The sequence below is a fragment of the Centruroides vittatus genome, unplaced genomic scaffold (assembly GCF_030686945.1).
Source record: "Centruroides vittatus isolate TY-2023 unplaced genomic scaffold, ASM3068694v2 contig_2565, whole genome shotgun sequence".
Lineage (NCBI taxonomy): Eukaryota > Metazoa > Arthropoda > Arachnida > Scorpiones > Buthidae > Centruroides > Centruroides vittatus.
The window spans coordinates 534076-561356 of NW_027121627.1; the positions used below are offsets into that span (position 1 = coordinate 534076).

Genomic DNA, 27281 nt, shown 5'->3' on the forward strand with positions numbered 1-27281 from the left:
GCTCTTACTAATTGAAATTAGTTTTAAGAATTGGGAACAAAAGAAAGTCTTACGATTGTTTATGTCACGGCTGAACGTCAAATCAATCGTTATGTAAGACTTTTTAAACTTATTTTTGAACTTCAAGTTATATAGAAACTGTTATAAATATTAGGATTGCATACGTGTTAAAATAATTGTTAATTAAAAAACCTGGATAATAAGGCTGTTTTTTTTTAATTTACAGTATTTTATTGTAAAACTGATTAATTCATTGTTACATCAAACAAAATCTATTGTATCTAGTTTTTCTTTTATTATAATAAGAGAAAGAGAAGTAACTAAACACAATCTTACGTAATTTAGGGGAAGCTGAACACAATGCTTACGATCATTTATGTGGGGAGGGAGGGAGGTCAAAATAATAGAAATTATGTATACGTAATACTCGAATGTCCTTTCGTCGATCGAAAATATTAAATAAAACTTAGTGAAGTATTTAAGGTTATGTTTTAATAAGAAAAATACTGAAAAAAAATGATACCTATTATCTCAAAATATAAATTTTTATCTGGAAATTTGAAATGTTAATTTTCAGAATAACTGAAATAATTAGAAACCAAACCTAAAGATAAATTCACGTTAGGATTTTTATGTTAGACGTATTATTTTTCTTGTAACTTTCCGAGATAAGTTGTGCGTGCAGGTGCATCTGTCACGCACTTCAACCTATGACGAGTGTGAGGAACTTTTGGTCCGTATTATCAAGCAACGAGGACAAGTAACGAGATATCAGTATATCAAATGGTTCGTATCAATGACATGGATGTATCCTACGTTGAAAATTACTAATTTATGGAAGAGAAAAACAAAATGAAGATAAAATTTGTAATTTATATTCAATAAGCACTCAGATATACACATTGGTGTGCCTGACAAAAAAAATTTTGGGAGGTGTCCAGATTTTCAAAAGTGGAGTGAGGGGGAAGAACGTCTCCACTTTATATTTAATTATTGAAAAGTTTATAATATTTCAAAGGATATTTGTATATTTATTTTAGATTTAGTGAAAAAAGGAGCTAAAATGAAGTGTCTCTCAAACCATAGCTTTCTATATTTGTCTTCGTTCGCTATCGTTTGCACCGATTGATGAAATATTTAAATATCATCGTTTAGCATTCTAACTTCTCGCTAGTGACACTGAGTTCAAAATAAGATCACAAAATATAATTTAAAATTAGATATGTCCAACTACTTCACGCTAAAGTTTGGAGGGGTTCTGATTCATTCAACCTTCCCACTAGGCATATCCACGGATACACATACAAAGAGAGAGAGAAAGATCATCCTCTCTACGATCGCTGGCACCACTAGGTTCGATGTATGGTTTATGAAATAGCATACAAATAGTACATATTAATACTCTCTATATGATGTTATATAATTAAAACTTTTGAAGAACAAAGTAGAAATCACTTGAAATAAAATTAAAAATTTCTCGTCATTCGAAGAATCGAAAACTGCAAAAAACTTAATTTTAAGGGCAGTGATGGGTTTTATAAAAAAATTGCAACTACTAATAACAAGTTAAATCGTCATTAAGACCGACCCTAAATATAAAAATCTTTGGGGAAGTCATTTTTTTTGGCCGATCCCCATACTTTTCCTCTGTTATATATAACAGCCGGAAAAGTAAGATGTATTACGTTCTTTTCTACAAAATATTGCATTTAAATTCCTAAAAATATATAAAAATAATATTCATAATATTTTAAAAATGGAAGTTTTGTACTCTTTAGTATGCATAATTATTAAATAAACTGATTTAGCAAGATATCGAAAATACGAAAATTGTCAAGTCTATTCCATCTTCATTATCTTTTCTTTCCAGGAGCTAACATTATCACTACCTTTTCTCTAGAAAATAAAACGTATGTCGGAATCAACTTCTAATTTCAGTTCTTTCGGTACTTAAATAGAAAGAATGGGAGATAACTTGTCAAATATTAACTTCAGCCGAAGACTTGGATTGGAAAAATCAACTTTTGTCTGAGATTCTGTTGCCTTTTTGAAGAATAAAATCTATTGGGCTTCCAGGTTTTTTATTTTTGCTCTCGGAGAAATTAGTTTCATTGCTAAGTATGCAAATAACAGTTTAAATGAGTACAGTTTCTTATAAATCTGAATTAATTCATTAATGATGCAATATAATTTTCTATCTTGAATCATTTCCAACAGTTGAAAATCGAAAGAACTCATTATTGTTTATTATGTTTAAATTTGATTTTTTAATCACTTATAAGATGATATCATATCTTGATCTTGCATTTAAATGAGGGAGACTTCAAGCACAAATAACTTTTAACATTAAGAGCATTGTCTGATATCAAAAGGATATTTAAAAGTCATTTTGTTTTTTATTAAATATTTTTAAACTTTATGCACGATATAATTAAGGAACCAGTCATCAAACAAGTTTAATGTCAATTTAATCTTTTGTATATAAAAGACAGAATAGACAAGTAACTTTTGTTCTTTTCTATTTGTACTGTACGTTTAAATTATAAACACGTGTGATGATTATTTATCGTGGAGTTCGCTCGAAGCATTGTAACAATAAAAACGAAATGAGAGTTTTGTTACATCAAATCTTTTCTTTCTTTAAATGAAAATATGGTTTGGATTCTTCTATTCTTCTTCCATAAAAATTCAGACTGTACACATTGCAAAATTGACATTTCGATTATTTTATTTTTATTGAGACAACGTTAGAAAGCATCATTATAACCAATAGACACTAATTATTCAGGTTCAATTTATAAAGATATAGGTTCACTTCTCGAATTTTTCAAGTCAGTTTTTCCTATCATGGCATGGTTAGTTTCTTTTCAATTACTTGAGAAGCACAAACTTCATAGCTTCTTTTGCGAATAAGAAATTAAATTAGAGAGACTTGTATTTGAATTTCAATTCGAATTCAAATTTCTCTGCATTTGTATGTGATCACGAATCTCGAAATATATGAAACATTTTTCGGTTTTTTGTTTTTTGAACTCTGTTCTGTGGACTCTAAGAGGGCCTTTTAATCAAGCCAATCGTGGGTTCGGTCAGGCCCTATTATGGGCCTGACCGAACCCACGATTTGACTACGATCAAAGGCCTCTCGCCATTCGATCCCGCCTCTCACCATTCGGTCAGGCCCTATTATGGGCCTGACCGAATGGTGAGAGACGGGACTCGATATAACTAGGAAGAACTTCAGAAAAATTCGTGGGAATTTTTGACACGTTCAAATTCGTTCCCTGGTCCTGCAGTGCGGTTGGCTGAAGGCCGGTTCATATTTTCGTAAGAGTGGAAAAGAAGAGAAACATGACAATAAATGGGTTTAGTGCTCAACACTTCGAGCATTACTACAGGAAATCCTCGTTAGTTCGAAACTCACGGGATGAAATAATCGCGACTTCGAATTATCGACTTTCGAATTATTCGAGATTTACATGTCTACATATGCGAAATGCCACGTAATTGATATAATTTAACAAGCAAACGGAATACGGCTACGTATACGGAACGCTATTTTCGTTAATTAATAATTAATAATGATAATAGAAATGTGAAGGTAAATAGCACGTCTCCGATGAGAACTTCGCAGGTTACTATATAAGTTTTATAAAAAGTAGAGCAGAATTCCTCGAAATGTGGCTAAAATTATTGTTAAAATGGTTCAAAAAGTAGTAAGTCGCCCAAATGTAGTAGCCTAAAACCCTACAAATACTCGTAGTCCACTCTTACAATCCCGAAAACCAGCCGTATTTTATGAAATAAGAGAAAAAAAGGTAGTCCATGGATAAGGTAACACCCGAAAATGTGTTACTATGAAAGCAAAACCATAATGACCAGATTAAAGTTGTTCTTGGTCTATTGTTCTTATAGCATGGAGGCACTTCAATATAAATAAATGATTTAACATACGCATACCACAGTTCGGACAGAATTTTCACTTCGAATTTCGAACTAACCGAATTCTTTAGCACTGTCTACATTTCTGGCCAGGACAAATAGTATAGTTACGAACTAACGGGATTTCGAACTATCCGAGTTCGGTTTAACGAGGATTTCCTGTAGTGATTCACTTCCGTTTTCTTTTGATTAGAGAAAAAAGTTGACAGAATTTCTACTTGTCTCTCTGTCGGTAACTCACAATTCTTTACGTCCTTTAACATGGAGACCGATAAAATTGAAATGATTAAAATTAGAGCAGAATTATTTTAGATGAATTGTAATTTATTGTTTATTTTAAGTTAAACATATCCGAATAGGTATTTTTATACAGGCCTATATATTTAAAACACCCTAAAACAGCGGTTCCCAACCAGTGGGCCGCGGACCATCAGTGGTCGTCAAGAGCTAAAATATGGTCCGCGAACTTTTATTCGTTTTAAATTATTATTCTCACATTGATACAAACTGAATTTAATTTTTACTAAAAATGTTATGTTTTCTATTATAATAGTACTGTTAAAGCATGTTACTCTTGCGTTTAACGATTACTTATGTTAACAGTTTTGATTAAAGTTTATTTTTAGATTGACACAGTTTATTTTTCTTAAACCTCGTGGTCCCTGCTAACAACAATGAAATCAAAGTGGTCCCTGGTCAAAAAAAGGTTGGGAACCGCTGCCCTAAAATATCGAAAATTCGAATTTATCTTTCTTAATTTTTTTTATAAGGTTAGAATAGTTTCTGCTCTCTCTTCTTCTCTAATTAATTAACCAAATACACTCCGTTTTAAGACTTTTGCGACAGATACGCTTTCAAATCTTTATTCTATACTGCAGGTTCCGACTACATATGAGTATGTTCGCTTCTCTTTCGTTGTTTTGAAGTTCGATAGAATTGGGTTTTGAAGAGGTACATTCTCTTCTCTTTTCCATTCTCACAAAGTATGAACTGGCCTTAAACTGTTTTTCGTTGTATTTTCCTATTTCCTATTGCTCAATTAACTCTCTTATCTTGGCTCAATTCCGCTCTTAAATACGTGTAATGGTCAAGTACAATTAGGTATAGGTGCTATATAACAGGGGTGGCCAACTTTTGTGTACATAAAAGCTACTTTTTATCGTAAAAATGTGTCGCGATCGACTCGTTGTCGTAGGCATAGTCTAAGTGGCGAGGGGTGTGTGAAATACACACTATGTTTATACACTGTGCTTCAGTACGAGGTGCACTCCCGCGAGCTATGGGTAGAAAAGGAAAATATATGTTCAAAACTATTTTTTATTTTTTAAATCACTTATTAAGTTTTCAAGATATAGGATCATAAAGAAAATAAATTTCCAGACCCAACTTTTGATATTTGCAGTTACGAGTTCATTCCGTACAGGCGGCACCTAAAAAAAAAAATCGATTTTTCGACACTTTTAAGATAAGATTTTTTATTAACTTTAAATATAATTTATTTTATTTTTTTATCAATTACAATATATAAATTGTGGTACTATTTGTTCATAAACTTGAAAAAGTTGTTATAAAACTGCACAGTACGACTGATAATTTGATTATAAGATTTTACTTTCGCGATTTTTTTTTTGGGCGAGGAAAATTTATCATGGAAGAATGATATAAGATTTTTAGACTTATTTTTTGCTAATCTATCAATAGCTCGCGGGAGTGCTCTTTGTACTGAAACATCCTGTATATCTACTTACGTAAAAAACAACGTAATTATTTAACGGGCCAAAAAACTCACGTCCAGGGGAATTAAAACAACATGAGTAATTATTAACAATATTTATTAATTCGAATTAACTACTGATAAAGACAGATTTAGAATTTATTTTACTACGTTACATTAATGGGAGGACTGAGTTTGCACGTCTCTTACCAAGGAAACATAATAAGTGTATATCCTGACAAAGATAATAATAATGATTCTTCAGTATGGGAATCAGTCCGGACAGAATGTTTAGTCGTCGTTAACTTTAAGTATGAAAATGCCAATTCACACAAGTATGTAGTTTCGAAACAGGAATAAATATATTTGCTACATTTGGTGATACTGGAATTTTTTCTCAATTGACGTATTTCCAAAAATCCAAAAATATAGAGGTCTTTTGCCGAAAACGCTCACTTATCAAGTAAATAGATAGGTAAGAAAAGCCATAATTTAATTTAAAACATAAAGAACAGGTACTTACATTTTAAACAAATGAAAAATTGAAACTCGACGTTGTCGCCGTGGATAAATAATATTGATTAATAATAATAATATTGTTAATACTAAAGAAAAGAAGCTACCGCATGACAGTATCAAATATTCGAGCTAAATGGCTGTGTTTTCTACGAGTCCAGTCATAACTGCATGCATATTGTTGCTTTTGCGCGTTACGTTCACGCGTTGCGTTCAGTTACAAGTGTAACACATTAAGTCAAGACATCGCGAGCGATCGACCAAAATTGGCATCGTGATCGACCGGTCGATCGCGATCGACTTGTTGGCCACTCCTGCTATATAATGTACTGGTCATATACTACTATTAGAGACGTAGTGAGGAATTTTGGTGCCTATGGTCAGGAAAGAAAATTACGCCGTTCTAAAAACAAACTCTGATATTTTTATACTATTTCAATACAATAACACGCTTTTACAATAATTTTATTTTCCGAGCTTTTCTTTGAGCAAAATTAACAATTACATTGTCGAAATTTGATTCACAAAACATTTCAGATTCTATTGATGATTTGGTCAGACATTCCCGACTCATTTTTGATCTGAATAATTTTTATTATAATTCTTAATTTACTAAAACTCCGTCCTCCTGACGCAATTGTTACCGGTAAAATAAGTATTAAACGTAATGATATATCAATGTTAGAGTAATATTTACATAATTCGTAATTTACAACGTCCCGAAAAATTTCGGTGATATATCCAAATCAGTAAATGAAACTTGTGCTTGATTTTTAAAACACTCTAACTCATTAAGCATAAAGAATCTAATTCATCATATTTAACGCAACAATCTTTGACAGCTTTTAATGAAACTAAACAGAACCTTTACTGGTTATGAAAGAAAAGAGCGACAGTAGTGTATGAATGCTCTCAAAGCAATCGGTAAGTTGCAAAATAATTATGTCGAAAACTTCTAAAAATATCCGATTTAGTTCTTGTTCAACGGTAATAATCATATTCGACATACTTGATTCATCCGACAATAATTTTAACTTCTTTCTCCGTTTTTCATTCATTTCAGGTTCAATACGCATCTGTTGACACTTTTGCTGGTATGCTAATCGCTTAAAAACCATTGTTTCTGGAATCTTTAAAATAATTTGCTAATCCTTTCGACAAATATCTTGCTCTCTTGTTTGCAGTTGTAAATTTACTCTACTTGTCTGTACCAATATTTTTTCCCACACAAACAGCATAAAAAAAATTTATAAGACTTAATATAAAACAAATATCCTTTTGCACCACTAATACTGTTTGCACCAAAAGACGGGTAATATGATACATCAGTAATCATATTTAATACCTCTTTAAATTGCGTTTTTACTGCAGATACAAAATTTAATTTAGAACACCATCGTGTGCCACTATGACCTTAGGACAGAGGTTCCCAACCTTGTGCCCGCGGGCGCACATGAGGCCGGGGCACAAAGGTTGGAACCTCTGTCCTAAGGTCTCACAAAATCAAAAAGAAACATAATGTTATGCTCACAAATTCAGTCCTCATCGTCACTTATTATAGTTGTTCGAGAATGTTTGACTGGCCTTATTTCAAGATCTGAGCTTGTTTCATCAAGTTCCACTGCACGTGATTATGTGATCCGTTGCGATTTTTCTGTCATGTGAAAGTTAATTCGTTTCTAAATACCCTAAACCGCGTTGTAAAAGTACCGCGTTGTAAGAAAATTTCCGCGTTTTTCCAACCGCGTTGGAGCGAAAACACGTTGTAAAGGTACCGCGTTGTAGGAGGCCTACCTGTATATATAAACATTTTACTCCAAAATGAGTATATTTCTCATTACAATTAGACGAGTCAACAGATATATTAGATACAGCGCAATTGGCAGTGATGATAAGAATGGTATTCGGTGATTTTAGTGTGAAAGAAGAACTATTAAAGTTACTATCAATGCAAGAGCGAACAAGGGGTGAAGATATTTATAATATCTTTAAAAATTACTCAACAGAAATTAATATGCTTTTACACAAGTTATGAGCAATAATTACTGATGGTGCACCAGCAATGGTGGGCTGCAATAATGGATTCATTTCCCATTGCAAGAAAGATGAATCCTTTCCGAACTTTATATATTATCACTGTATTAATTTTACTTGATCATCAAGAATCATTATGTGCCAAAATATTATCCTTTGAGCATGTTATGAATGTTGTTAAAATTATTAACAAAATTCGAGAAAATCCTTCCTTTATCACACAGATTGTTTAAAGCCCTTGTAGAAAAGGACCAATTTTCCCAAGCTGACTTTATCTTATACAGGGTGGGCCAGCGAAAACGAAACGGCAGAGTGTTCGCGTTCGTCCAAGCAAATCGCTCGGACAGGTCGATTTTATTCTCGAGGGGACATCTTTTGCTAATAAAGTTTTTGCGATTCTGAATACAACAGACAACAAAAAAGTTTAAAAACTCATTTATTATGTATTAACTAAACAAACATTTATTTCGAAAAAAATGTTTGTTTAGTTAATATTCAGATTCGCAAAAACTTTATTGCAAAAGATGTCCCTTCGAGAATAAAATCGACCTGTCCGAGCGATTTGCTTGGACGAACACGAACACTCTGCCGTTTCGTTTTCGCTGGCCCACCCTGTATACAGATATAAGATGGCTAAGTAAAGGCAAAGCACTTGGCCGATTTTTTTGGAAGGGATAAAATTTCTTATTTCAAAATGTCAAACGTTTGAACAATTAGATAACTTACAATGGTTGAACAGTTTAAACCTGGACCCCCAGGAAAAAAATAAACATCTAGCTGAAATGATTAGCTCTGTAAAAGCATTCAAAGCCAAAATACTGTTTTGGATAAATAATCTGTGAAAAAATTCTCTTGTACACTTTCCAAGGATGAAAAAGGTGACTGGTGAAAATAATTTTGACCTAACATTATTTATTACTCATCTTAAAAAGCTTTTGGAACAGTTTTAAAGTGGACTTCAGCAATTTACTATTATCGAACCCGTGGCTACATTTTTTGTAAATCCTTTTACTACACAAGTAGACATTATTGAAACTGCTAAATCTATAGCAGAACTTCTTCAAGAAGAAACAATGAAAATTGAAGAAATTTTCGATTTTCAAAATGACATTATCTTAAAATCTCACGATACCGATGAAAACTTTTGGAATTTAGTTGATCATAAAATATATAATCTTTAGAAAAAACGAGCCTTCAAAATCAAATCCTGTTTTGGTTCCACATATTTATGCGAATCTTTATTTTTCACCATTAATATTATAAAATCAAAAATCAGATCTCAACTCACTAATGCCGACTTTGAAGATTGTCATCACTCCCAACTGTGAAAAATTAAGAAGTGAAATGCAGTGTCAAAGATCGCACTAATTCGGCTTTTATAATAAATTTATAATATGTTATAGTAAATATATGTTACAAAATGCATGTTATAATAACGGACATAATATTTATTTTATTTTTTCTTTTTAAATCCAATTTGCGCCCGTCAGTATTTTTGTAATCTCGAATGCGCCCGCGCCACAAATAGGTTGGGAACCCCTGCATTAGGACAATTTGGCACTTCGGCACATTCATCTCCTGGACTGGCTTGCAACGTTTTCTGCTTCTTCATTTGATTTTGTAAACCGTTGATTAAGCGCATTTGATTGTCTCCTTAGCTGTTATTATTTCTTATCTCGTTCTTTCTTGAAATCCCAACCTGACTTTGTTCATATGGAATATTTCGATACGGGTTGCCTAAAAGATATTTAAAATCAGAATGCACGTAATGCCATAAAATTTATTAAAAAAAATCAAAATTTTTTAAAAGTTAAATTGCTCAATTTGTAACCTCCTGGATAATTTTTCTACAAACACGGAGAAAATATAGAATTTTTTAAAACATTAAAAAAATACAAATTCATTCTGCCATTAAGAAACATTAATTATGGTAATCCCTTATTTTATAGAAAATGAAGAAATATTATTTAACACGAGTTTAATAAGTTTATTCGATAACAGATGGCGCTAAGGTGAGAAATAATTTTTATATTCAAATAATTAAAATAGCGAAAATTCTTAAAAGTATAATAAATACAAAATTATTCTTTATTTAAATTGTGTAAAATTTATTTTATATTAACATAACTATATAAATCTGTCTTCGAACACGGTACACTATAAGTGAATTCACTTATTGTAATTACGGATATTCTTATTAGTCATTTCATATCATAATTAGCATGACCCAAATAGTTATAATAATAATTATTAATGTTATTATAATTATAATACTCAAGATATCTTCACGTTATATATTTTTAAAATTGCTTTGATATGCCCTTTTACTGTCGAGTCAATAAAATCATAATTTCTGTTAATAGTAGTAATTAATATTAGTTTTAATTAATTAAGCCGCTTATATTATTAACCGGTTGTTATTTCCGGTATAAAAGCTCTTGCAATTACAGTAGGCATATTCTACTATACAGTAGAGCGTCGAAAATCGGAATCAATTGGGGGCTGGGGTTGTTCCGATTAGCCATTTGTTCCGATTACCGACTTTGTACGAAAAAATATATTAACCTGTCCGATGTTCAAACTTTTCTCCGTTGCGTGTCGCTTCGTGTTGAATTTTTCTCCGTTGCGTGTCGCTTCGTGTTGAATTTTCGTCGATTTTAAGCCTAACGAAAATTTTTATAATAATAATCGAGGCTATCGTATCGTTAAAAATTATTTCTTTATTTTGTACAAACAAAATAAATATATTGAAGAATATAAAAAACATGAAAATTATACTTTAGAAGTAAATCTAGTATCAAAAACGTTCGATTCAGCACGACACAGTCCGACTGAAAATCGTTCCGATTACCGGCCATTCCTATTACCGACGTTCCGATTAACGACGCTCTACTGTATTTATGAAAATAATTATTCTACCATTTCAAAATTCAGAGATATAAACTTATATTTGTAATTTTATCTAATCCATTAACTATGCTCATATCTAATTGAATTTTTTGTGTTTTCCTATTTCTATATCAAACTGTATATCGCTATTACAGTAGAGCGTCGATAAGTGGAACGTCGGTAAGTGGAATGGCCGGAAAGTGGAACGATTTTCAGTCGGACTGTGTCGTGCTGAATCGAACGTTTTTGATACTAAATTTACTTCTAAAGTATAATTTTCATGTTTTTTATATTCTTCAATATATTTATTTTGTTTGTACAAAATAAAGAAATAATTTTTAACGATACGATAGCCTCGATTATTATTATAAAAATTTTCGTTAGGCTTAAAATCGACGAAAATTCAACACGAAGCGACACGCAACGGAGAAAAATTCAACAGGAAGCGATACGCGACGGAGAAAAATTTGAACTTCGGACAGGTTAATGTATTTTTTCGTACAAAGTCGGAAACTGGAAGAAATCATTAACTGGAAGGACCCCAGTCCCCAATTGGTTCCACTTATCGACGCTCTACTGTAATTTTATTTACATAGTTAAAAATAGTTATTTCATTTGTTTGTTTATCATCATATATTATTAAATAATCATCCGCATATCTAACACCCAATCTACACCTTTTGTTGTTTATTAATTCATCGAAGAAATCTTTCTGCTAATTTTGGCCCCATCTTTGACCCCATATTAATTCCATTAATCGTTGTTTTATACACAGTATTCTTTTAAATTATATAATATTGAAAAACGAAAATCAACAATTGGTCTATATTTTTCTTCTTCTTTATGAGTTTTCAACCTGATATTCAATTTAGGTGTTCTATTAATTTTAAACTTTGTAAACAATAAAAAAAAGCTATAGATGATAAGTTTTCTTTAACTTCTTTTGTAATTAATACATCTTTAATACTTTTATCCAACTCTGCCAGGATATCAATTGACACGTGAATAAACGGTAAATTATGTTCTAATCCCTATCCCAATGCTAAAAAATTCCGAATATATTTAGATATCACTATGTTAGATAGGATGAATAGATTAGTAGTTAATAAATCTAACATAGTGATATCTAAATATATTCGGAATTTCTTAGCATTGGGATTAGAACATAATTTACCGTTAATAAATTACTGTTTAGTCACGTGTCAATTGATATCCTGGATAAACTATTAAAGATGTATTAATTAAAATAAGAAGATAAAGAAACTTATTATCTATAGTTTTTTTTTTTTTTTTTTTTAAAACAAGAATTTAAAACTAATAATAGGAATAAAAAGAAAAGTTATCAATAGAAAGAAATTATTAAAAATATAATAGAAATTTTTAAACATTTGAAACGTTTGAAGTTTAGGAGTGTCTTCCCCATCCACACTACGAAGTTTTTGTTGTTGTTTGTACGGGTTATAAACTTTCCGAAACTCATAAAGCATATGTTCGATATGTTTTTTATCCGAAGACATTTCAACTTGATTTTATTCAAACAAAATGTAAGTGAAAAGTTTTAAATAAGCTTGTAAAGAATACAACAAACCGTTATAATTTAATCTATGTTAAGCAACGACAGCTGTTTAAAATACGCAAAAATTTTCTGTTGAATACAATACAACCATTAGACCTATTTATTAATCACGGCATTTGAGAAGTGTATGGTAACAACGAATTTTAAGAGAAAGGCTGTAATATCGACAATTGTAATGAAAAAGGAACTTATCACGAAGCATGAAAGTGATACACGAATGGAGGATCTGGCGGCCATCTTTAATATACCGAAGTCTACAGTATGAAACTAGTTATTGCAATTTTCATTTCATTAAGCAGTATTAACGTATTTTATTTATTGTTTTTGTGCTTTAATTTATTGCTTAGAGTATTTAATTGCGCTATTTTTTTTTTTGCCTTGAATTGTGTGTATTTTCTGTTTTAAGTTGATCGATATGGGTATTGTTTAGGGAATGGGAATGGATTAATTCGCTTTCCATTATTTCTAATAAAAAAAAAAAAATACTTCGGACATCAAACGGCCTTCTGAAATAAATTAAAGTCAAAGTACGAGACACAACCGTACAACTTGTTTACGCTATATTTATGTACGCTTGGGTTTCAAATTTATATTTTAAGTTTCTTTGAGTTATCAGAGAAAAACTGGGTATAATAGGAACTAATCAGTCTCCCAGTTCCGGAGCCTCTGGTATATATGTACAAGGTGTTTATTATATATCAAGCCGACTTTGTTTTTGAATAACTTTAAACAGTTTTAATTAATTTGTTTTATATACATCATTTATTTAAACTCTTAACATTAAGTATGGAAATAATATCGGCCAAATAGTTGTATATAGACATTGAACGAATACGGGCTCTCAGTCACATTTATCACTACATTTTGGCATACTTCTTGGTTGATTTGTTTGCATTTATTTGTTTCGAGTAATATATATATATATATATATATATATATATTTAACTGTTTTCGCCTTGTGGATATTGACAGGGCCTTTTTCAAGTTCAAGATCAATTCGGATAGACTCAAAATGGGACGACTTGCTGGAGGGATAAATCCAGAACAGACCACCCCGAACAATTCCCGAGGTTTTTCGACTGTTTGGATTCGAATCCAGGTTTCCCAAGAACGGAAGATTGGCATCTTAACTGTCTTGGCCATTCGGCCGGCTAAGAAAAAGTGCAGTATTTATGCACGACGTAACTTTTATGTCGAACATATCGAAGTTATTGCGGGAAAGCCGATCATTACAAGTACAGTACTGGACGTGTAAAGAATACGAACATTTTAATGGTTAAATATTTTGATTTTCTTTTTTTTTTAAATTTATTTTCTTTTTTAACGGAAAAAACGGTTTAAAGTTATATAATAAGCTATTGATTGATAATTTAACAATTCTTAATTTAATTTGTTTTTGCCTTAAATATAATCATCGCAACTTTACCATGTCCGTTAGTGTGAAAAGTAAATTTAAAATAATTCGATTTACGAATTAAATATCTAAATAACGGTATAAAAATGAGCGATAATTTACAATCGATAGTTTATTAATTATCAAATGGTAAGCATTCCAAATATTTCCTACTAAAAGTGATAATTTGTCATGTGATTAATTGTTAATCTTTCCTTACATAATAAAATTAAATGAAGTTGCTAATAATTAATAAAAGAAATTAAGATTGAGAATTCATAAATTTTTATAAAGTATTTATTTTCAATTTATTAAATTGACACTGGTGATGTTACTTTCCATTAATGATTATGAATATTACATATAATGCACATGACATGCAAAGAAATAGTATGGGATACATTACAGTAAGTCATAAAAGAGTCAACTGAACTTTTTAAAACAGGACACTATGTTTTTTAAAACTAATTATAGCAATCTGCTTTTAACTATACATAATTAAATATTGTGCTAGTTTTGTAGTCTGCATCTTTTATATTGAAGTTAAACTATCGGAGTTTGTTCACCTAGTGCAGAGCCGGTCTACATAACATCTTATTAGTGGTTCTGGAACAGGTGTGATTGGGCTGTTATTTGAAAAAATTGTAGACCTATAAATTCCCACTGTCGTCTGTCCGTCTGTCCTTACTCTCAAGAACAGTCTTAGATAGACGAAAGTTCAGACTAGATTTGGAAAGCATAGGTACAGGAGACCCCGATTAAGTATATATAAACTTCCAGTCTAGAACTGAAGTCGTGAATTCAATTCAAAATATTGTTCTCTCAATAAAGTTACGTAATGACTGGCATGACTCTGTTGTCAAATTGGAGATGAAGAACATATATTTTAAATTAAATAAATTAAGAATATGATTAAAAATTGCACCCCGGTGACGACGTCACAATAAATAATTGCTTATTTCGGTTGTGAAGCCATCATCGTCGTCATCGTCATATTTATTTCCTCTTTCTTGAGTCTCAGAAAATGATTGACATTGTTTTGTATCTTGGTTTTTGCACCAGTTGGAATGTCAGAATGTAATTTATATCGACATTTGCAGAATGGTAGATTATACTGCATATATGAGGACTCAGTGTTGCTTCGATATCATTCACAATAGATACCGCAAAATAATAAACCTTCTGGAAGGAAATGCGGCTTTTGAAGAAACAACTCAGAACTGTGTATGGCAGAATCTGGTTCAAAGCACCTGAAATCTAAGAAATGATTTGGAAGACATTAAAGTCTCCTTCTCAGCATTTCGAACGATGCTCCACGATTTATATTTGCGATTACATTGTACTTTGAAATTTTAAATTATGTCTTCATCTAAAGGTTGAAAGAGTGAAGTAACATTCAGCGGTAAAAATATAAACTTAACATTTTATGAGGTGGATGTGCGTTCGGGCTGGATGCAGCATTGTCAAGAAACAAAAGCACTTTCCTATTTTGGCACTTTATTTTTCCCTTCAACTGTTCCATCCACTCTGTTATAATTTCTTTCATTATCTACACATTTCTGTTTGATTTCCATTCAATTTCAAATCTAGTAATGTTTTTATTCTTGAAATATTTGAGTTTGAAAGCTTTTCCAATTACCAGGAGTTTCTCGTGTTCTTTATTCTTGAACATAATAGAACTGTATCGTTCTTTTGCTAATTTGCTACCGGAACACGATTCATACTTGAAGACAAAGTTTTGTCTAGGACAAGGGTGGCGAATCTATGGCACGCGTGCCCAAAGTGGCACATAAGAGAAATCATCTGGCACGTAATGTATCATATAATTTCTGTCTTTTTCAATCATTCTTTCTGTTTATCACCTGATCATCTTTTTTTTCAATCAGATTTTTTACATTTATTCGAATTAAAGCGTGTTTAATTTCTTTAAATATCATTATTCGAAGTCTAATACATTGGCACGCACTAACATCTTTAAAGCTAAGTATGCTTACAATATGGCACGCAGACTCAAGAAGGTTCTTCTTGAGTCCCTGGTCTAGGAGAACGAGAAAGTTTTATTTCGTGTGCGTTGAAAATATTTTCTGGAGAATGGAATAATATGGAGTGGAAAGAATAATAGAAAGGAATACACCCACTGTGCTACTGTGTTACGATCAACTCTAGACGATTCTTCACAACGGCTTCGAATTTGATATTATGTCGTATTCGAAACTTTTGAAGTCATCCACTTGAAGCTTTGAAGTCACGGTGCCAGATGCAAATTGTAAAGCCATGGCATGTATATGTAGGAACATTCTGAATTCTCACTTTGCAGAATGTATCTATGACTGCTTTGTCAATGAGAACCCTATTTCCATCCTGCAAGTTGGGATTTGCTACTCTTTGTCATTTCGATACCAATAGCTAAGTAACTTTTCTTATTTCTTAACAATTACCGTAATTTGCGTTTTTCCAATCTTTATCACATTTTCTGATTTTCTTATTCCGCAATTCTCTCATTTATGATATTCAATAATTTTTACTTTTAATGCCAGTGATTTATTTGGGGTTAAATTGATACTTGCAGATTCCCTTTTCAACATATGAAAAACAAGCGTTCTATCTGCAATAGACATGAATGTAGACATGGATAATCGTCAACCTCTTATTTTGAGCTTTTTGAATCGATTTGACTGCAACGAACAAGAAAGTCAACTTGATCAGAATCTGCTTTGTTCGTTAACAGAGGTCGAGACATCAACCGTAATGCATTTAATGTGCTGTGTTCATAATGAAGAGTGTCCGCTTAAGAGGACAATTGTAATAAAGTTAATATTTCTTATTTCGCACCATAAAAATTATCTGTTTCGTAGAGGTGTCCGCTTTAGACCGTGTCCGTTAAAAGAGATTTCAATGTGTTTGAATTTGAGATTTAAAATTTAAAAAATAAGAAAATGTTGACTTGGTCGAATATTTAAAGGATTATATATTCAATACAATAAAACCTCCTTATGACATCTTCGTAAAGAGTGGCATTCTCGTTTTTTATAATTAAATATAACATTTAATCATTTAAAAATAATTTTAGTATAGATAAATCATTATTTATGCAATAATTTCAATCAGGGCAATCCTAATGATAAAATTATTTAAAATGTATTAATGTCATGTTATAATAAATTCTATCGGATAAGCTGAAAACTGGTGGAAAATAAACCCTTTACAACAGTACAACAACTTGCGCAAGAGCTGAACATATCATATGACAGTTTAATGACATTTAAAACAGCTGGGAAATGTGCTGAAGTTGGGAAAATGGTCTATCGCCAGCACAATTTGAACATCGCGTCAATGTGTGCATCTCGTTGTACTTGTTGTCTCGTTGTACTCACTGTACTTGTACGGTCTGGATCAAATCGTTACTGGAGATGAAAAATGGATACAATATAAGAAAATTCGTCGTCATCAGTAGTTCAGTTCTGAAGATAAAGCGGTACCTCAACGAAAGCTAGTCTTCGTCCAATGAAGACGTTGCTCAGTGTTTGATGGAATATCCAAGGTTTAATACATTTTGAGTTTCTGGGAAGGAACGAAACCATCACAGCTGGAGTTTATTGTCAGCAAATAGACCATTTGATGAAAGCCGTTCAAGAAAAACATCTAGCACTGGTCAATAGACGATGTGTTCTATTCCATGAAGATAAATACTGTCCACACACAACTCTTATCACCTCTAAAATATTGGAGAAACTGGCTGGAAAAAAACGATACATCTCCATATTCTCTGGACCTTGCTTCTTCAAATTATCATTTATTTCAGAACTTGCAAAATTACCTTGATGGATAGAACTTCAATTCTGAAGATCGCAAAAGGGTAGAATCGGAATTTTTTAATTCTAAACCATGAGAATTTTTCCAATGGGGTATGAAAAAGTTGCCTGAAACGTGGCATGAGACTATATCTAACAAGAGACAATACATTTAGGATTAAAAAATAAATATTAAAATACTGTATATAAAAGTAAAGATTTATTTTTATAATAATTTTATTAAAAATTTAATAAAAGAACTTTAGAATATCACTCAGAATTAATAATTGCAATATTTATTGGAATACATTACAACATTTATTGCAATACATTATAATATTTATCAGTAATATCTTTCATCTCTGAAAAGAAACATCTGGTGAATGAAGACAGAATTTTAGATAAGATCAAATTTTTAAAAATATATTTTTGGAAGTGATATAATTAATATATATTTAAAACTTATTTTAATTATTATTTAAAGTTATTTATTAAAGAGAAATTATTATTAATAAATTATCAGATCATTGAAGACATGATTAAAATTAGAATCATAAATTAAACATAGAAGTATAAATATATAAATAATTTTAGTATTATGTAATCCCAATCCTTATCAAATTTAGGAATCAAAGGAGTAAAGATCAAACTTATCAGTAGATGATTTCTCATCCTTCGTATAAAAATAAGCCATGAGAATGGTGATTACTCACAATTCTTAGGAGCTATTGTGAAAGGTCTGTGAGACATGGGTTCTCACATTAATCTCCTGCTGATTTTGGGTATGTATTTTATTATTATTATTTTTAATGTGTCGAATTAGTTTGAATTTAAGATGTTTTTTTCCACATAAGTCAGAGCTCAAAGTTGGGGTAGTCTTAAATTTGATGTGTTTCTTAAATTTGAAATATTCTTTGCTACTTTTCTAAAACGTTTATTTTTTTATATAATTTATATATTTTGTTAATTATATTTTATTTCAATACATTATTAACATTATAATTCAAATGAATTATTTATTTATTAAATATTAATTTTTATAAATAATTTTTTCATATTTTATTATTAAATTTTTAAAAAAGGTAATCTGTGCATTCATATATAATATACCGGTATTTTTAAATATAATTTAAATAATATAAATTAATCGTTATATATTACTAGACGATGATTTTTGAAAATTTTATTTTTCAGGCGTAGCTGTAATATTTCCTAATGTGTTTCTAATCTCGAGTTCAGCCTCAGAAAGCCATGATGAAGAGGAACACGCAATGAGTAGGAACTCATCATGGGATCCATGGAATCCATTCTTTTATAACATCTCGGATATTTTCAACGAAACCAATTACGATTGGAATGATACGTCAATATTCTATAACGAATCATTATATTACAACGATACAACCTCGAGGCCTTATTATAACTATACTAGAGATTGGATTTATTATAATCACACTACTCCTACTTCAAAGAATCCATACTCCCGATGGCCATATTACACCACTGGACGGCCATATAACATTACTCGATGGCCATATTACACCACTGGACGGCCATATAACATTACTCGATGGCCATATTACACCACTGGACGGCCATATAACATTACTCGATGGCCATATTACACCACTGGACGGCCATATAACATTACTCGATGGCCATATTACACCACTGGACGGCCATATAACATTACTCGATGGCCATATTACACCACTGGACGGCCATATAACATTACTCGATGGCCATATTACACCACTGGACGGCCATATAACATTACTCGAAGAGCCATATTACACCATGATTAAGTTTAGACTTTTGGGCAAAATTAAATTTGACAATTCATAATAAATGATTTATATTTGTAATAATTCAAATATAGAATTAAATACTATCAAAACTGAATTCTGATTAAAACGATACAGTCTACTCTTTATTTTGAATATTTTTCATTAAAAAATAAGTAAATGTTTAACCTTAGTACAATCTTCACAGTGATGAGTTGAAAGATAAGTTTACCACAGATAAAAAAAATAAAATAAAATAAAAAAATATTACTGGTGTATTGCGACCGGTAATCACCAGTTTTGAATTTGATTTACACAGAATTTACCTCCAGGCAAAGCAACATTATCGCGATTACCTCAATATCATCTGAATGATAATAAATGATGCAACATAAAATAATCCTTTTTCCGCATAGAAAAAAGTAACAACCCTGCTTACACGTATATATTTTGTAGTAATATAAAATACACAAACGTAATATCTTTATGAAAGAATTTTGGAAAGATTATTTTTTTTACAATTTTTACCTAATAATATTCACTGATTTTTTGTTAATAAGAGGACAATTTGTTGATAATATTTACCAATATTATTCTGTAGTAAATATTAGAAAATTCTTGTTTTTGATGATGATATTTACTAATTAATTTCATATAATATTCATTACTATTTTGATGAATATATATATATTACTGTCTTGTTACACATTATTAACTGTATTGCAGGCCAAATAGTTGGAATATATTCTACAGACTTGAACTTAAATCGTTTAATTGGGAAAAATTTGCATTTTTATGGTATTAAATTTATGTTTACTTCCGTCGTTTTAATACGAAGAAGGGCAAGACTTTTGACACGATAAGAACTTCCTGGTAAAAGATAGCGAGACTTGTGTAATTAAAAAATATTTGGACTTTCTTAAACGAATAATATATGTGTATATAAAAACCAGAAATTAATGTCAAAGGTTGCTGAATTATTCGACTCAATTTCGGTTTTGTTTTTAAATTATGACGTATTATTTCAAAAATGTCATCTTTTAAAAGGAAGTACCATATTATATTTTAAATCTTTCCTCGACACTTTTAGGTTATTTAAGACCGGTTTATATATTTATAAAAGTTTATATTAATTGCTCTACGAAACATTTTTTCTTAATTTCTAAATTACCATTCATTTCAAATATTATAAAGAAAAGAAAAAAACGGTTACTGTAATAAACAATAAGTGTCGCCATCTGTGAAGTAAATCTTAAAAAAAATTTAACCGTTAGGTATATATGTTTTTTATAATGATTTAAATATTTTGTTTAATGTTTTAAATAGATTTAAAAATATTTTTCCGTGCCTAACTAAATAAATCATTAAATATAAATTTGTACTGTACATGCAAATAGTATAATGCTTCATTTTCTAAAATTACCGATAGATGGCATTAAAACATTTATATTAATACTCCATTTTGAAAATGCTGGAGCAAATAGTTAAAAAGATATATATATATTTTAAATTTTAGCAAATGAAGCCGAAATTATTTTTTAAATGATAATGATGATTATTATTATATATAAAAATTTTAAATATTTTAATATATTTAATAAATTTATTGTCGTTTAGTCAGTTCGATTTCCAAATAAAGGAATATTTCAGCCATTGTAATTAAATATTCGTACCATCATTAAGTATTGTTTGTTGGACGAAATGCGTCATTCGATCTTAAAGGCAATCAGTATACAATGAAAAATATTTAATATTCTTTAAGTATCCTTGGCCTAGATAGATTGAATGATTTGCATGGAATAATGCTGCAGGATAATTGACAACCATTCATTGCGTAGTTAGCAAGATAGGACGTCGGCATATGGTCCTTGCTACCAATTTTGTACTTTGTTCTTACCTTCACCCGTAAGGAACTTCCCATTCTACATACAACAATTCGAACTGTAATATGTCAAGAATGAAATGGATCGTTTTATGGCAATCATTAAAATATGCTGAAGGAATTCTTCAAAAATATTTTGAAAATTTTACCAATATTTAATTTGAAATTAAGAGTGATTACGTGCTCTAAAATAGATCCATTTAAAGGCATAATGACAGTAATTATTAAATGTACGTGTATTTACAATTAGCGCTTTGACATGGTTTCTAATCATTCCATCACAACAATCCTGATGAGTTGTAATTTAATTTTCACGATTTTTTTCCCTCTATACTCACGAGAATTTAAGAGCAAAGTAAATTATTACCCTGCCACTATATTCTATAAAAAAAATAAAGAAAAAAATTTGAAATCTTTCAATATCTGCCTCTTCTACAGTTGAAGACAGGAAGTGGTCAGGCAACGTCTGACCTATATTTGCTCGCCTTGCAGGTAACAGGTTGCTTGTCGTTTCGTCTAAACGTGTCAATTATCCAGTAAAGTTTATAATCTTAATAATTTAAAAGATTTTTTACAGGATTAATTAATACTAAAAATTATAAAATGATTAAGAAGAATTTCTGTATAATTCTCAGCAATGTTGCAGACCTTTATTTGTCTATGTTTACGCATTAAACACTGTTGTTAAGTAGAGTTTCGTGCATTTTTAGTTGAATTACGACTACAAACGCGAATTAATTATGGATATATTTTGAAAAATGTGGTTTTTAATTATAAGTTCTACCATATATTTCATTAAGGAATGAATATTCATTAAGAAATCTAATAAAGAAATAATAAAAAAAGGCAAAGTATATGCGCTGTTTATTCGAAAATAAGCAGCTGATAACTTTAATTCTTCATTGTAATTTATGGGATATTGTTCGTGCCCTTAATGGACATTAAGATAATGGAAAAGTTACTCCGCGTGTAAGTGAATTAAAAAATTTCAGAGTAGAAATAATTAATAAAATTAAACACACTTTCATTTACTAACCAGGAAAATAATATAAATAATAAACTATTCCATTCATTAATATGTCTCAATGAAAGATTAAATTTCCGGGATGTGAAGAATGGTCGTTTGACAGGAAGAATAAATGGATTTCAATGAAGCAGGTCATTGTACAATCGTTCATAAGAAAAAGCACACCTGTAATTTCAATCGGGTACACCTGGCATTTTATAAAAGTGCGTGGGAAGACACTTCGATTTTTTTATATTATTAAATAGATCGAATATTCAGAAAATATATTAAATATAAAAATTTTCGAATATTTTCTTTTTTTGTAAAAAAAAATATGGAGCATGTAACACGAAATTTATTTTCTCGTTTTAATAAAGAAAGCGGGTTACTTTATCTAGAATTTTATCATGCTTTTGTGTAAATTTAAAGGAAAAAAATTATAGTAAACTATCCATTTTCTAGATATATTGTGTATGCTTATTTAAGGTAAAAGTTAAATTTATGTGTCCTTGGTGAGTGTCTTGTACCATACACTGAATTTATTACGTTGAAAAATATAACCTGCTTCTTGGTATGCAAAAGTGGCGAAACTTTTTGCTATATAAACGGGTATTATCAATAGATACTGGTCTGTTCTACATATTGTTTTATTAAGAACAATAAAATAATTATTATTTCTCTCATTTATTAACGAAATTATTCATTACTGTGCAATGGATTTCTTTCTATGAAACACTGATTAAATTTTGTATTATTTCACATTATGTAATTGCTATTGTAAATTGAAAACAATGTTAATGTCTTTAATGTAAGGAAAGATTTCTTCATCAACAAGATCCAAATATTGAACATGTATGGAAATGTACATTAGTTTATATAAAAGTTCTAATGTATTCTTATTCTTTGTCCTTATTTTAACAAAAGTAATAGACAAAAACATGCTAAACTTGGTCGTTCACACTTGTACAGATGGTTTATTCAGATCTATTGAACTATAAACAAAGCAAAAGAAATTAAAGTAAGGGAAAAAGCCACTAAGAATCTTTTGTAGTGCATCTTGGGCGTGAACTAGCATTACTTGACCATAGAACTATGCTCTATATAATCACGTGACAGCGGTATATACTATTGTATACTCTATTTTCCAATTAACTGGTCATAAATAATGATAAATAGAATATAATACATGAAGTTATTTACATATTTAAATCATTTTAAAGGCATTAATCATTACTTTAAAAATGATTAAATTAGTAAGATGTGTCAATGAAATTTTTTCTATAGTCAATAACAATATTTCATGATTAATTTAAATTCTTAACAATTAAAAATATAATACTAATCCATGGAGTTGTCTTGGTATGAAGAAATCTATCACGAATTTACCACACCCAGGATATGGACTTATGTACGTCATTTGAACACGTTTTATATTTTCGGTTCAAGGTTAAAATAGAAAATAATTAAAATAAATATAAAAGTTTTAAAAAATAATAGTAACATATTTAAATTTATCCACTTTAATTTGTTAAATTCGATAAACAAATTTTAAGAAATTGGGTGCTTTTTGTTATACAAGAAAGAGATGGTAATCAAGAATTTTTCAAGTATTCTTAAAGTTTTAGTTTAACATAAATAAAAATAAAAATAAAAATTTTAAAAATTTTTTATCATTTTCGAATTTTGATGTATTGATGTGTCCTTGAAAGAGGAAACTTTGAATATTATTCTATTATATATATAAATAGTAGAAAAACAGGATAATGATTTTTAAATCTCGGTTCAACATCCAGCTTTTGCGTTTAAGAGATAGACAGAGAGGAAAGTAAAACATTTTCCTTTCATGAGGATTTTCTAAGAAATTTCTCTTTGAGATATTTTTTTAATTTTACGAGGAAATTTGGACCATTTTTATTTTCTCCTGCAAAGAAAATCTTTAAGAAACAAAGTAAATATTTCTTCTTTTTTCTTTCTTAATAATATTACCAATAATATATATATTTATATTTATAGTAATTTTTAGGTTATATTTAGTATATTTTTAGATATTTTTAGCAATTATTTATATAAAAATTTTAAGTTGCGTTTTATACAAGATATATTTAGATATTCTTACTTTTTATACGATTTCTATTAACTACTATTTAAAATATGATGTATACAAGCTACGTGAATATATTAACCGCTAGAGAATGCTTTATATAATTAATTCTTACGTGAGATTTTTATAGAAAACACTCAATATATATATATATAATCATAAATTATAATTTTAGAATTGATCAGCCTACTTGCATACTCATATCTTAATGCCTACTCATACCTTATTAAATACAGTAGATAACTTTATTGTATGAAGTTTAATGACTCTCGAAAACTTTTTGACATTAGTTCTACCCGCTGATACTGTATCTAGGCGCAGAAATTAGGCTATAAATAATAAAATAAAATTAGATCGCGCCTTAAAATGGTCGCAAATAATTCTATCTACAGAGTTGTTAACGGAAATAGAAGCCATGACCCTCGGGGTCTGCTAAATATTCTCAACACTTCTTATAGCGAAAGTTTGTCCCCAAAATTAACCAGGAAGTATTATTTAAACTTCCACGTTATCTTCTAACAAAATGCTGTTGCTATTTTTTATTTTTTCATAAATTAAAATATATTGTTGTTCGAAATAAACTTTTATAGCATCGTGAGACTTCTATAACTTATCATGATTTTTATAAATAACTTTTTAATCTATAAATTGATGAAATTCTACACGAAAATAGTCTTATAGAATTTTTATTTAAAGATTTAAAGAAAAATCATTTCAGCGTGTGTTCTATTAAAAGAAAAATTGGCATTGTATGTATCCAAGTAGACCTATTTGTTTAGTTGGATATAAATTTGAGCTCCACCTTGATTTCATAGTATGAGTTAGGGTGGAGTCAAAAATGGATATAATTTTAAAAATTTGGTTCATGAAATGCTACAGGCCCTATAGCATACGACTTAGAAGAATAAATACCTTCATTCTTTCGGTTCTTTACATGTAAACTATATTTAAAAATTGATATAAAATTATATTCTCGTTGATTTGGAAATACTTCTTCCGCCAAACTACGCACCAGTATATTTTTTAATATGTATTTTCTTAATTAAAAACTTAGTTAATGTGATAAAAATGTAAAAATAATACCAGAAATCATATAAGCAACGTCAAAAATCTTATGTTTAGCAATTAAAATATGCGAAAAGAATTTAAAGATGTAAAGATTTTATGATGTGAGAAAAACGTGTTTTAGTTTTTTATAAGCTTCTAATAACTGTATTTTTTAGAAAATTTATTACATCCTCATTTTAAAGGATTAAAATACAAAATAGCAATCAAATTTTGAAGACTGTCTTCATATTTTAAGTTTGATAGTCTTAAAATCGAGCACTCTCCAATAAGTTTTTTTTTTTTAGGTCCGGAGTTTAGTAGGGCAGGATATGACGTTTAGCAAAATAACTTTAGCCATTATATCCGAAACAATGGAGGCAGACTTAAAAAAAAATGATTGTGGCATAGGAACCTTGAGAAATATGACCTCTAAAGGGAATGTCTGCACGCCCCAAGAAAGGTTATCCTGATAAGAGTCTGATGAGAAAATAATCAACGTAATGGTTCATTAGTTACAATTATAATAGGATCATCGTGTAAATAATAACAAGAGCTTATCTAAAAATCTGTTTTTTAATGATATTATCTCATATTTATTATTTGTAGATCACGTAAACAACAGTTAAAATGGTGCTAATATTTCCTCCTTTTGCGGATATGCAGCGCTTACCAGCGATGTCTCAACAAGCACCAATCAGTACTTTTTCCAGAGGAAGCATTTTGTTTTGTAGATGATTTAATGAGGTAGTGAAAAAATTAAAATATAAAAAAAAAATATAGTTATAAAAGATTTTATCCCTCTTGAACGTTGACGATAAAGCCGAGTAAAAACGCTTTGCTCTGAAAATGAAACTTTTATTAAGTTTCAAAACGGAATACAATTAACCCAATGATTTAGGTAATTATAGGTTTTATTCTTTTATAACAATCGTAGGAAGATTTAAGAAAAAAATTCTTTTAAATTTCAAATAAACTGAATTAATTCTTAATTTTATTTGGAAATGAAAATGATTCGTGAAGAAGTAGAATGACATTTAATATTAAAATTCTCCGAGTCGTAAATAACATTAAAATAATCATTGATCATCAAAAAAAGAACAATGAATCGTTAAGAATAGTTTAATATCAGTTGAGGAGGAGTAAAATTCTTCAAAAGATTTTTTGCTAATTTATTATTATTTTGAACCATTTGGATCTTCTTAAACATTATGTCACGATTCAATTGTCGATCACGTTTCGTTTTACAAAAGATTTTCTAAACGAAGTCACTTCCTGAATGCAATGAAAAATTCGGTCATGTGTTTAGATGACTTACATCGTAAAATTCTTATTGTCATCTTAAAATTACACATATTATATAAAGGTAGCAAATTAAAAAGGGTTAGGCAGCGTAGAGTAAAATGTACCCACCCTTCTGCAAGACCATGCGTATCTTATGTATTATTTATTAACGTTTAAATAATTCAAAAAGTCTTAATATTTATACGTATAATTTGATTTACGATAATTTGATTAATTTACCTAAAGTTTAATATATATATAATTCCATTTGGTTAGAGTCTAACAGGTCTTGTTCTCTGTATACTTGTACACTTATACCGCTGTATGG

General features: G+C 29.9%; 1 long non-coding RNA gene across 1 annotated transcript; it reads left to right on the forward strand.

Moving 5' to 3' along the window:
- Positions 1-18582: 18582 nt before the first annotated feature.
- On the forward strand, positions 18583-19297 carry LOC136971474 (uncharacterized). The gene is made up of 2 exons (XR_010880171.1): positions 18583-18634; positions 19047-19297. It is a non-coding gene; the product is annotated as an uncharacterized lncRNA (long non-coding RNA).
- The last annotated feature ends 7984 nt before the right edge of the window (positions 19298-27281 follow it).